Genomic DNA, 9,681 nt, shown 5'->3' on the forward strand with positions numbered 1-9,681 from the left:
ATAAAAAAATATTATATACACTAATATTATACACTAATATTATACACTAATATTATACACTAATATTATACACTAATTCAATGCAGAATTAATTGAGAAATGAAATATTATTATTTTCTACTTTCTATCTGTACAGGGGTTTGACATGAAGTTATTTGAAGTAAAAACTGAATTAAATCTTCAGTACTTATGCAGCATAAGAATCGTGTTGTTGTCAGAATCATCCAGGCAGTCTATTGAAAATGCCAGAATCTGCTGAAACACAGTACATGAACCTTAATAGAAATAAATCGCAAAGAAAACATCTTTCTTATCATTGGTTTGTTATATAAGAACATTTAAATATTTATATGGATTTGGACAAAACATAACAAGAAAAATATATAAAAAAATCAAATATTTTTTGTTTGCTATCAGTTGTTTTTTTATTCAAAAAATAAATATTTATCCATGAAACTTACTTTACAACGAATGTTTTTTCTTAATGCAATTTTTCATTTTGTAAAATTTCGTAAAATTTGGGCAATAATTATTCAAGAACATCATTCTTTAATTTTCATTAAATAAGCTTCATTCTGACAGAAATAATATATTTGTATTGAAAAAATTGGCCAGAACTTGCACAAAAGAAAATCATTAATGTTTTTTTTTTCTGTAAGCTACTAGGACGATTCTGAGGATACGACAGTCCATATACTGCATAAGTACTAAATATTCAAATAGAAATAACATAGCATTTGTGGCTCAAATAGTTTCTTGTTATGTGGTCCTTAATAACAACAGAGTTGGATATTCATGAGCACAAAGCAAGGACTACAAGAAACGAGACTAACATTGTAAAGAAGAAAATTTTACATCACTTTTTTATCAAGTTTTGAAAAGTGAGGAGATCCATCCGGTTATTATTTTTTTTTTTTTTACTAAAACGGTTTTTTTTTCAACTTCATCTTTTCTTTAGCAAAAGTCTTGCAAATGTTATAAAAACTTCCCTTTCTTATTAATACTTACGTAATTCCAGTTTCATTTTAAAACAATACACACAAAAAACTCAAAAAAAACTAGACGTTACTTTGAAATGTTTCTTTTTCAGAATGTTTTTATGTTTAATAAAATATGTTTTAATCAAAATATATTTTCTTAGTCTTTACTTTGAAAAGTTTTTCAAAATGTTTTTTGATTATGTCGCAGTCACAGGCGGAGCAAGGTACAAGAGGTATGATTTAATTACTCTGTTATAATTTGGTGATTTATAGACATGTATTTTATTTGGTCGTGACATATGAGACAGATCTCGCCTTATAAAAATAAATCAAGTCTTAGTTCCAGGATGAGGGTGGGGATGTTAAGATCTGACAAACTAGCATTAAAAAGAAAAGAGGAAAACGTTATTCTTATGAAGTATGTGACACATAATTTACAAGGAAAGATACTTTTTAAAAAACACATGTAAACCCACGAAAGTTGAAAAATTGGAGCGTTTGAATTACCTACCATACACATCGAGTGTTTTCAGTGTAAAAGGTTTTGTAAGGACAACCTGATAGAAATATACTCTACCCTCCAAAAAAATCTTGACTAAAACTTAAAAGAATAATTTAGTATTCAAATTACAAATAAGATTTCCTCAACACGGCTACACACTGAGTCAAACGAGGAATGGTGCAACGTTAGGTGTGTCAGAAATTTCGTGAAAAATAGTGAATAATTCCACCCCGTCTTTCCAAGCTCATAACTACTCGAAAAATGTAATTCAAGCCCTAATTTTTTTTTCAATTAAAGGAGCAAGGACCAAGGTTTCATTAAAAAACAAAAACAAAAGAAAAAATAAACAACGTGGTTTAAAAAAAAAGGTTTTAAACTTCAAACTTTACAGGTAAATTTCTAAAAAAACACTACTTTTTTTTGTTTTAAATTTGAATATATTTTTATTGACCTTTTCTCTTCAATTAGTGATATATAACACTTTGGTGAGTAAATTAATTATTTACTTTTTAATAGACACTTGAAAATGGGGGAGGGGCGTGAATTAAAAAAAAAACGTTTGTCTAAAATATTATATTCGGTTCATTGGAAATAGCATAAAATTTCACATTGACCCTGAAAATATCGTAAAAATAGAATCAATAGAAAAATTTTGATAGATTTTTAAACTTTAAAAATTGAAAAATATTGAGTTCGGAAAATTCATTACTGTTTAAAAAAAATATATATTTCTATTACTTTTAAAACAACTTTAATAGTTTATTTTGGAAGTATAATCCATAAAGAAAATAAACAACCCACTTTACAAAAGAGAAATTACGAATTTTTTTATATTTTAATCGCAGTTTCGTGTTAGGGGTGTCAAAAATTCCTACAAAAATTCTGATACACCTAGTGCAACATTTGATGTTGCCTATAGTCATAGCAATAAGCTGGATATTCCACCAAACTAGATGAATTCTTGTCCTGGAATCGAATAAACCCAAGAAATCACAGGAAAGCTACGATAAAACATAGTAAACGTGTCAATTGGAAAAATGGAAAAGGCTCTTCACTTGTTTATTAATGCAACGTTTGAGAGTTTAAGGAGTATTGAAATATTCGGATATTTATGCATTTCATATAAAGGTCAAGTTTTAAGCTCAGAAAAGTGACTCTTGATTTGTGCAGTCTAACTTTAGTGAAATTAAAAAAAATGTTTTATGTGAACTAAACTAAACTAAAAAAAATAGTTTACTACAGTTTCCTAATCTGCTGTTAATCGAGCAGTGACTCATTTACTATTTCTCTTATGTGAATAAAGGCTTTTGTTATACACATTGTTTTCTGGACATGTCTCCCATCCACTTGTAAAACATGAATTGGCGTGAATTATTGGAGTCATTAAATTTTTAATGTATTAAAATGGCCATTTATTCGATTGAACCTTTCAATGAGTTTGGACTGCTATTCTTGAGACACATCAGGATCACCACTACATTCTCAAACAAGAGCAAAATTAAAGCAGACTGCTTGGTTGATCAGACTATGTAATACAATAACAGCCGAATATGTCATCAGTCCAATTTTTGTAACAGAATTCAACCAAACTAAGCAAAGGCCACAAAGAAAATATATTATAGCATTCATTGCCTATTAAGGAGAAGAAAAGTATTTTCGATTATTTTAAGTACTTGAAGTTTGAGAAGTTTGAAATAAAAAACATTTTGATCGAGATATTTTCAGGAGAAGATAAGTATTCTATAGAAATAAAGTGTAAAAACAGGAGGTCTAAGGTAACAAAATAAAATTGGATAAATAAGAAAAACCATATTCTGGTGAAATTTGTGGTCCAGGCATCTATTTATAAAAGATTCAAATTAATAAGAAAATACTTAGTTTCTATATTTCTACTAGCCTTTTCTGTAATATTTGTTGAAGCAAAAACATGAGATTTGGCAAATGAAATTATTATTTTGTCATGGAATACTAAACAAATACAATCTTTTCTAAAACTTGAAAAATTCTTGTATCAATTTAATTGCTTTGTAGAGTTAGCTAATCTAATATTCGCCGACATGCTATGCATGGAGTCGCGTTGTTTTGCTGTATCTCTCAGCATGTATTTATGCAAATAAAACCTTTTTATGCACTCATCACCTTGTCAATTCTTATCTATTAGAGCATTGTACAAAATAATTATAATGATCAATGCTTGGATAAATTGATACTATTGCATGCTAAGGAATTTATTCTACTGTGTTAATATCCTATTGAATCTGTTGTGTGCATTCTTGAGAAATATAAAATCACAAATTGTAGAGGAACTTTATTTTTGTGATTTAGTTTGGTTTGATTATTTTCTTTTATAACATATCAATCTGTTTCAGGTTTTTTATTCCTGAATCCCGTCATTTTGATAAAAAAAAAAATATGTTTAAAGTTATTCATATTTTCAAATAATCAATTAACCCTTATCCATATTTTATTGGTGAAAGGGCAATTATTAGAAGTTAGAATAGAAATATTAATTGGTTGTGAGTTGATACACGGTTTATATGGTAAAGTTTGGTGTGATTGATCAGATCAGGCTCATTTAACCATCTGTTCAGCCCAGGCAAGGACAAAAATGGAGTATGCAGTACGCATATCCACTTTTCCAGATTATGGACGGCTCACCTACCAGGATGCTTTCTTGATGGAGCTGAATGCGTTCTGTTGTGTATTGTCACAAACAAATGCATATTTTGGGCTTAAATCCCTTAGTGGCTTAGTCATGTCTGTCAGGTTTGAGATGAATGTTCCCAATTGGTTCACCATCCCTAGAAACTGGCGAGTTTCCGTTATGTTCGTTGGTGTTGGTAATTTTAAGACACTTGTGAGCCTTTCTGGATTTTGTCTTTTTACCAAGAAATGTTTCTGATGGTTTGGATATTTTGCATTTTTCTAGGTTGAGCATAATGCAAGCAGCCTGTGTGCTTTTTAATTGGGTATCATGTTCTTGTTGAGTTTGCCATTGTTCTTGTTGAGTTTGCCATTGATCTTGTTGAGTTTGCCATTGATCTTGTTGATTTTTGCCATAGATTAACATGTCATCTTGTGTGCATATCACTCCAATTTCATTCACTAATACTTGTGACGTACACCTCTGATAGATATCGCAGCCTGATAAAAGACCAAATGGGAGACGGTTGAATTGATACCATCTGAATGGACTGATGAAGGTTGTCGGTGTATTGGATTCTAATTAAAGTGGAATCTGTTGGTGTCCAGTTTGTTCATGATTTCTACTTCCCCAAACTGGGCGAAAAGATGGCCAACTGTGGGTAGTGTGTGAAATTTACATTTTATGCACTTGTTGAGCTTTGTGAGATCTATACATATTCTAACCTTCCTATTTGCTTTTGGTACTATCACCAAACCAGTTCTGCCTGCGTTTTCTATATCAAGAGTAGTGGTATGCTTCCTGGTGTGGGTACTCACATCTGGATGTAACGGTATATGATATTTTTCCCAAATATGCCTAGGCATGTGAAGAGGTCTGGCATTTCCTTTTGTGGATCAAATGGTCATTTTTTGCTCCTAATGGTATAAGTTTGGGTGGACTGTGGCAAGCTTAAGTGCTTTTATGGCTGGCCTACCTAACAACACCTCTTCAAGGTTGGGGATAATAAATATTTGCTGTTTTGTTGCAAGTTCTTCCTGCAAGTGATTATTCTAGTAATTTTAAGTGGAATACATCTTGGACCATAGAGTTTTGTGCGTATCTGAGAAGGCTGATAGGTCCTTCCTTAGTTTGTGTATGCATTCAGGGATTGCAGTTATATCTGCGCTAGACTCCAACTTAAATTTTAGTGGCACTACATTGATTTTGATGTGGTTCACCAGGAGTTACTTAGTCTGATTTCTGATATCGCCAGGACACCAAGGAATGCACTCTGGTCACTTTCACTGTTGTCTAAGCCATGTTTAACTTCATGAAGCCTTTTCATGTGGTAGCAGTGGCCATAGTGACCAATCATACCACAATTGTGGCAGGTGACAGAAATGGCAAAGCGTGCAGGTCTCTGATGAGTCTTGTTACCATGGTGATTGCACGCATCATCCAGTCTATGCTGATGTGTATGCTCTTTCTTCTGTTGATCCTTGTAGTGAGATTCCCATCTGGGTTTGGTCTTATATTTGTTCTGACCTTGTCTGTGAATTCTGTTGTGATTAACAGAATTCACAGCAATACTATTATCAGCTGATTCTTACCATCGATTTGTTCGGGTGATTGCAGGAGACGTTGTTGTCATTTCATTGCCTCACACTCACGTACATTTGACAGCTTCATATAAGGTGAGATTTGGAATCATTTACAGACTCAGTGATAGCTTAGGATCCGTGCACCTGACCACAGTTCTGTCAAAAATTAATTCCTTGTGCAGGTTCCTCAAATTGCAGTTTTTAGCCAGTATGTGGAGATCTGTGATACAAGAATCAATGGACTCACCTTCCTCTTGACGTCTCTGATTGAATCTGGTCCCTTCATAAACTATATTTGTTTCGTCTTTGAAATGATCATTGAACTTTAATAGCACTATATCAAAGTTTTGGGGTTCTTCAGGTGAAAGCTTAAATCTAGTGAAAATGTCTTCGGCTTTATCACTCATGTAATATATCAAAGTGTTCACCTGACAAGGGTTTGATTTCTCATCAAGTCTGGAAACTATCCAGTAATGGCTAAATTGTCGAATCCATCTTTCTCATAACTTGGTTTGGTAAACAGAAAGGGTTCTGTGGACTCACATGGCTGGTCATATTGAGTATGAAATTTTATTTATTTATTTTACTTTTTTTGTATGGCTTTTGGGCTCAATACTTAGTTTAACTCCTTCTCTGCTCCCATTCGTTTGTAAATCCTATGTTCATGTTTTGTTAAATTTTTATTGGGCAAATAGGATATGACAATGCATATCGGTTGGGACCAAGATGGCTTACTGTCGAGTCTCATTTTATTCATATTGGGCGAGAGGTTACATTAAACGCGTTAAACAAAGGGAGGCAATTCCCACTGGTGCACAATGATTGCTAACACTTTAGTTTAGTTTCCTCTCTTTTCGCTCGTATAGCTTTTCCAACAATGAAAACAATAATACTTCCATCGTGTGAAAGTGAAGTTGTGCCTTTTTTCTTAAACCGCCTCTCCGCAAAAAGACACGCCCTTAAAAGTGAAACACTAAAAAACGTAAAGTAAAGCATAATTCGGAAATACTTAATAAAATATAGAAAAGTAAGGTCCAGATAAAACTTTGGCCTATCCTTACGTTGTCAGATAGAAGTATGGAGTCTCACACTGACTTGTTAATAATATACTACAGTGTAACCCGGATATAAAAAAACTGCATATACGGACACTACAGCTCTCTTATATACGGGGTTCTTATATCCGGAATACACTGTGCATTAATGCAGGCTCTAATTTGGAACCTTAGAAAATCTCTCTTATATCCGTTTTTCTTATATTCGGGTGTCTTATATCCGGGTTACACTGTATTTCAAAATGAAACTTATAAACAATCCACCCAATTCTAAATTTTTTTGGCTCAAATAGTAATGTTACTACTTAGAAAGCCATTCTTAGCATGGGGAGGAGAGGGAGCTTTGCAAACTATTCTGTACTTTCATCTAATAATTAAAAAAAAAAAAAAAGCTACCGTACCAAAAACTGAATTCAACGTGAAAATCCTATCTAAAATGTTGCACGGTCTATAATCGCAGAAGTACCACAAAGTAGCACCCAATTTTCCTCAAAACACGAATGAAATTTAAAAGAAAATAATAATTAAATTAATTTTAATTTCAACGGAAATCGGCGAAGACGGCTAAAAATTATAAGCAAGTCTTTCTCTTTGGTACAGAAAGTCGATGAAAATATCACGATACACCGTGTGATCAGATTTTTTGTTTTACCAAGTGGGAGAGTTCAGTAACAAGGTTACCTTACACGCGTTTCAGGATTAAGTACGTATTCTTTAATTTATTGAACTTGTTAGCATCAAGTTGAAGCAATAAGATATTTTAAGATAATAATACGTGTTTTATTTCCTTAATGGTGTTTGATGGCAAATAACATTTTTTATTCTTCAAAGTTTCTAAAGTGTATTTTAAATGAATGATTGATTTTTCGACTGTTGTTATTTAACTAAATGTTCATAGCAAAATGATGGACACAAGTGCACTAACTTGCTGGGAACATTTTTGGTAAAACTTGCGGAGTATGCGCTATTTTACGGCTGTTGTAAAGATGGAACGGAAATTTAAATTTCGTTCCGTTTTAAATTCGGTACATTTTTACATTACGTCCAACTCCTCGTTCACATTCGAAACGTCAACTTTTATAGGTTTTCGGGTAGTGACTAGGTTATGGGTGTCTATTCCGAAAGCCGTTCTTAACATGGGGAGGCTGGGGGTGTCTATTCCAAAAACTGTTCTTAACATGGGTAGGTTGGGGTGTTTATTCGTTGTAAACGTACCCGAAAACCTATAAAAGTCGACATTTCCAACGTGAACGGTGAGTTGACTTAATTAAAAAAGAAAAAAAAAAAAAGAAAAAATACTAAAAAGATATACCAAATTGACTTTTTTCGTTTAAAAATTAAATTATTCGGTTTTTGTTAATAAAATTTTATTTTTATACATAAAAAAATCTTTCGTTTTTGTTTTTATATATAAAAGTACGATTGTTGAATGTTATTCTTTCGATTACTTTCGTTTGGGGGGGCACAATTAAAAAAAATGATTAAAACGGAACGAAATTTAAATTTCCGTTCCATCTTTACAACAACCGTAAAGCAGCAGAAAGCAGCAGCACATACTCCGCAAGTTTTACCGCATTTTTTTTTCGGAAGAGTGCTACTAACTAAAAAGGAAAGACAATCCAAAATAAACGCTTTTTTTTTTTTTTTTTTTGCTAACTGCACTTTTTCTGGTAATTCAAAACAATTTAAATAAAGAAGCGGACTTACAACAATAACAAAAAACATGACTTATGGAAACATTCATTGAATTTAAATTGAAAACAATTGTAAATTGCAACAGTATTTTTTTTTTAATGCAAAAATAAAATATAATATTTAGTTTAGAATATTATGAAATGTATTTTGTTATATTAATTTTTCGGAATTTGAAGAGAGTGATCAGGACGTAAATAATAAAGTTATCATTTAAAAAGCCATTCTTAACATGGGGAGGGGAGGGTGTTTTGTACCTATTCTATAGTTTAAGTTAAAGTATAACCTTACAATTGAATAAAAAAATATATCATAAAACTTTAATTAAACTTAGAAATACGATTTAAAAAATAGCGCGGATCACTCTCTGCACTAGCCCCAATTTTTCTTTAGAAAAAGATATTTTTTTTAATTAAATAAAATAAAAGTCTTAAGGATTGTAACAGTTTTTTTTAAAATAGTATTTCGATAGGTATTATTTTTGTAAAATCACATTAATTTTCGATTGTCTTCCCTTCCCGCTAGTACAACTCTCTGAAAATTGAAAAATAATACTTCCAACAACTTACTTTTTCTTCTTTCATTAAAAAAATTTTTTTCATTGACAAACATTTAAGGCACAAATGCGATTTAACTGGCCAGAAGTTTTTTGTTTATTAAAATTTTTTTTTCCATTTTTGGAAGAGGTATACTGACAGAAAGGGAAGGCAATCCCAAATTAATGTTTGTTTTAAACTAAACTTTTCTGAAAATGCAAAAACAACTTAAATAAATTAACAAAGTCTCACAACGGAAAACATTAAATAACAAAACGTTTATTGAATTTATTTGAAATTGTTAAAAAATTTAACAACAGTATTTGAAAAATAAATTATTTTTAAAAATTACAAATGAAATTTAGCATTTTATATTTTGAAAACTTATTTTTTTAAATGCAAAAATAAAATATAACGTTCAATTTAGAGTATTATGAAATGGATGGAATGTGTTTTTCATATTACTTTTCCTTTTTGAAAAGATAAATTTCTTTAAATAAAATAAAAGTAATAAAAATTGTAATGGTGGTGTTGGCAATCACGCATATTAACTTATTCCAGTCATAATATATTAAACATATTTTATTCCAGTCATAATATATTAAACATATTTTATTCCAGTCATAATATATTAAACATATTTTATTCCAGTCATAATATATTAAACATATATTATTCCAGTCATAATA

At 31.1% G+C, this 9,681-nt stretch overlaps 1 protein-coding gene across 1 annotated transcript in view; it reads left to right on the forward strand.

Moving 5' to 3' along the window:
* Positions 1 to 7,387: 7,387 nt before the first annotated feature.
* Positions 7,388 to 9,681, forward strand: part of LOC145242258 (uncharacterized) — a 20,821-nt gene continuing 18,527 nt past the window's right edge. Inside the window, exon 1 of the mRNA XM_080105268.1 lies at positions 7,388 to 7,467. The gene's annotated coding sequence lies outside the window, so the exon portion shown is untranslated. The remainder of the gene's footprint in view (positions 7,468 to 9,681) is intronic.

Source organism: Euprymna scolopes, chromosome 21 (genome assembly GCF_053919585.1).
Source record: "Euprymna scolopes isolate OS-2025 chromosome 21, ASM5391958v1, whole genome shotgun sequence".
NCBI classification, from domain to species: Eukaryota; Metazoa; Mollusca; class Cephalopoda; order Sepiida; family Sepiolidae; genus Euprymna; species Euprymna scolopes.